The sequence below is a fragment of the Buceros rhinoceros genome, unplaced genomic scaffold (assembly GCF_000710305.1).
Source record: "Buceros rhinoceros silvestris isolate BGI_N320 unplaced genomic scaffold, ASM71030v1 scaffold28641, whole genome shotgun sequence".
Lineage (NCBI taxonomy): Eukaryota > Metazoa > Chordata > Aves > Bucerotiformes > Bucerotidae > Buceros > Buceros rhinoceros.
Genome location: NW_010396376.1, coordinates 5,374 through 9,723, shown reverse-complemented (window position 1 = coordinate 9,723; position 4,350 = coordinate 5,374).

Below are 4,350 nucleotides of genomic sequence, written 5' to 3'. Positions count from 1 at the left end.
GAGGACGGATGGCTCGTGGTGGGCAGGATTTGTCCTCGAGAATCACCCTGCCGGCTCCAGGAACTCCACTGGCAGGTGCCCGGCAATGCACGCATCCCCTCCGCTCCTCAGCGTGTGAGGCAGCACAACGTGTTGTGAGCTGAGGGGCAATCACCACCTTGGAGATAAATGGAAATAGGGCAAAATAAAGTACAGGTTTATTGGACATAGATGTTGTCTGGCTCACCTGATACCTGCTGCTGATAAGGGAGCTGGCTTTTGGGAGAGGAGGGATGCAGATCTCAAAGCAGCCACTGTGCCACGCAGAAAATCGTTGCTTTGCGCAGATTAGGGGATTAACACCATGGTGAGAAGCTGGAAAGAGGCTGGTGCGGGAAGGCGTTGGGCTGTGGGAAGAGAGGAGATAGCAGGAAGGGTAGAGGCTGCTACTGGCACCACTGTGGATGCGCCGCGTCTGTCACCCCAAAAGTGTGGGGTGTGGGGTGATCTGCTGATGCCACAAAAGCACGGGTCTTTTCTCTCTGCTCAGCCCCCAAAACCACTGCTGCTCTGCTCATACACCCACTTAGGATGTCTGAATGGTCTCACGGATATTTAGTGCCTTTCTTATGGAGCAGCTTGGCTGGCCAGGTGCTGGGATGAGCTGTGCCTTCAGAAATCCCTTCTCCACCAGCTTCCCCTGGCGTCTCGTGTCTCCTGGGAACCCCATCACTTTATGGGTGCTGCTGGCAGCAGGGCTTCCTTGCTTGCTGCCCCTTGGCAGGGCTGTTTCCATGAAAGAGCCTGCTATCGCCTCCAGCACCTACGGCTCCTGGCTCCTTGGCACTGCCAGGACAGGGGAAGGGGCAGTTGGGGCCAAAGGGGATGGCAAGAGGGATTTCTGGGTGAGGGGAAAGGAGGCTCCATCTGGGAGTGAAACTGCTGCATGTCGTTCTCCTAGTTTGAGCATCAAAGGAACCCCATCGGGAGAAACTGTTTTCAAGGAGAAACACTCCAGGTGTTTTCCAGCAAAAAACACACTCTGGGCTGCTCCCCCGCTGAGAGAAACATGTTGAAATTTGGCCTGGGACCTCTGACCCTGTGCTGATCTGGCTGAGGAGCAAATGCCGTTGTGGTTGAGTGAAGCTGCCTTGCTGAGGCTCGTCCGGCTCCCCAAGGCATTGAACAGCCAGGGCTGGTGCAGCTCTGTTCCCTGGCAGGGCTGCCCATGGGGACCAGGCACTGGGGGATGCTGCTCCTGGACATGGGGACACTTGAGGGCCTTGGGAAAAATCTGGTGACAGAAATGGAGCTGGGGGAGTTCGGACAAGCAGCACAAAACCAGTCAGCTCTCTAGCATCCCAGGGTAATCTGAGACAGGGAAATTGGAGCTGAAGCAGCAGGGGCCACACAGCCACCTCCAGGCAAGCAGGCTGATTTATTGCCTGTACGAGCCGAAATTGCCGCCCATGCTGGGCAGAGAGGCAGGACCAGATCCCCTGCCTGAAGACGCTCATGACAGAAGATCAGACATGCCATGCAAAGGCTGAGCATGACTGCTGCCCACGCTTGATGCCACTTCCCAGCCAGAGCTCTGCAGGCAGAGCCCATGGCAGGAGCAGAAGAGCCCTCGTGGCTGCAGGATGGCCCTGGACGTGGACACATGGAGGTGTTGGCCCCGAACGGATGCAGTGGGAGCACCAGGCTGATTACAGGCGCTGCCCAATGAGGACACGGGGCATGGGGCTGCATCCAGCTTGTCCGGATGCAACCCTGGTGCCCCAGCACAGCTGCCTGCAAGCCAGGTCATGGAGCAGGAGCTGTGGCAAGTTCTCCTGGGCTGAGAGAAGATGGGCTGTCCCTGTTGGCACTTCATACACTGGTGTCACAGGATGCCACCGTGCTCTTCTTGTGCCCTGGGGCTGACCCATCACCCTTGCCTCCTTGCCTGCATCCAGCCCAGGCAGGGGATGGCTGTCCCTGCCAACTGGAATTAATTCCCTGAGATACTGTATCAAATGCTTTAATAAAAGCCTGATATATCACACCTCTTGTCTTCCCTCCATCGATTCATTTAGCAATTTTACCCAAAAAAGGCAATCAAGTCAGATTGGGCAGATTTATTCTGTGTGAGCTCCAAGCACATCTTTATTGCTCCCTGTTACCCTGACCTCGAGGTCCTCAGACACATTTTTCTCTTAATATTTGTTCTATTATTTTACTAGGGATGAAGCTCTGTTGATGGGCAGTAATTGCCAGGACTGCCCTGCCTTCTCAGGATGAAGGTTGGTGACTTACCAGCGGCTGCCTTCCACTACCCTGCTCTCCCGTCCTTCCTCAGCAGCATTATTGACTAGGAAAGTTCATTAACAAGCCCCTTAATGACTGCAGCCACAACAGCCCAGCCCATGATGCTAACCTCAACCATGGTTTCCCTTGGTGGCTGCTTGCAGGAGGAGATGTCGCAGGATGTTTTCCACATCACCTGGGTGCCTGAGCCACTTCTAAATCCCTGCTGACTCCTCTTGCTGGCAGATGCTGTCCCTGCATGGGCTCTCATCCCGCCGGTTTTGGGGATCAACACCTCAGGGCAGGTTGTGTTGACCAGGCTGTGCAGGGGAGGTCTGGGTCACTGGTGGTAGAGGGCTTGTGGGGGGTCCTGGGAGCATCCCTGAGGCCACCTGGTTCCCTGGCAAGACTCCCCAGTGCCAGTGTTGACTCTGTTGCCTGCTATCCCAGTGCCGGCAGCCTTGGGAGCCAGGCTGGTGCTGAGCCAAGCGCGATGCCGGGATTAGGCACTGCCTCCTACAAATGAGCTGTTAATTATCAGAATCTGGTAATTGAGAAAAATCTAATTATGCAAAGCTAATGGATTTAGAGCTGTGCTGGGGAGCACAGGCCAGGGGAGCGCAGCTGGGCAGGGCCAGCATCGCCGGCCCATGGCTGCACACACCTCAGGACCTGGCAGCGCCTTTTGCTCCACTCTGGGGCCCTGCTGAGCTCCCAGCCAGGTTCCACCACCTGCAGGAAATCTTAGTCCTCTCATCCCACTCCAGCCCCACCGGGCCTGGGCACAACCCCTCATCTCTCTGTCCGGGCATCCTCACCTCTGTTTTCCCCATCTTCCCTCCCGGAATGTTTCTGCATCCAGAGAGGGGAGCAGGGTGGGGAACGTGGCCCTTGCTCCCTTCTTGGGCATCCTCCCCAATCCTCCCTCGCTCCACAGATGCATCTCTGCCCTGCAGCTCTGCTCTGCTCCCACTGCCAGCAAAACAGTGCTGTGGGATCTGCCCATGAAGGTGCCAGTAAGGAAAGACGGTATCTTTTACTAGACCAGCTGAGATGGTTCAGAAAAGGACATACACTTTTGGGTACATGGGTGCTTCTCAGTGCTCAAAAGTGACTGTTTTTCTCAAGCGTATCACTGGCCTGATAGAATAATCTGCCTCTTCCTGCACACCTCGAGGGCGAGGGATGCCGACCTGTGCCTGCCCCAGCACTGTGCCACAACCCCCAGCCTCAAGGTTATTATTCAAATAATAACCTCAAGGTTATTACTTCAAAGTAATACCAGGCCAGAGAGACTGGCATGGAGGTGGTACCACCACCCAACACCGCCCCGGGGTCTGTGTCACTGACCCCTGAGTGTCCTGCCACTCCCACCCTCACCCTTTGCTCGTGGGAGGCTGACCCCTCTTTTGGGGGACCCAGAGGAGGTGCCTGAGCCCAAGGATGCAGAAGCTGTGACAAGAATGACAATCGGCACCTTGGCTTCTTGACCAGCTGAACGTCTCAGAGCTGAACTCCTGCAAGGGTGGTGCAGAGCTTGGGGTCCCCCCACATCCCCTTGGCCAAAGAGTCATTGCCCCCCAAGGCACACCTGCCCATGCGCTTCTCTGGAGCCCAGGGCTGTGCAGCCCTGCCCAGGCAGCTCCTACATGCTTTGGCAGAGAATATGAGTAGTTTTCTCACTTCTCCCTCCCTGGGGAGCCCGCGCTAAGTGCGCAGAGATGGTGGAAGTGAGCAGGACTCCAGCTAATTGCCTGCACCCCCAGGGGACAGGCAGTGAGAGTGCCCCAAGCTTTCCAGGACGTTTCAGCTTCTGGCTCTGGTTCCCACAGGTTGTGGCGAATCCTTAAGTGCCTCTGTGGTCTCAGCTCTCAGCGAGCTTCCTGCTTGGGGCAGGGTGTGGGCAGCACCACGCCAAGCCGGTCCCGCCCCAGCTCTGGCGCACGCTGCCTGCCCATCGCCAGTCATCCTTTCCTCAAACCTCCTCCAGCATCTTGGCCTCACTGGAGAGAAGCAGAGCCGGGCAGCAGCATGTGGCTGGAGGAAGATCAGAGGCCACCCCTGCACCCCTGGGGTCCCCCT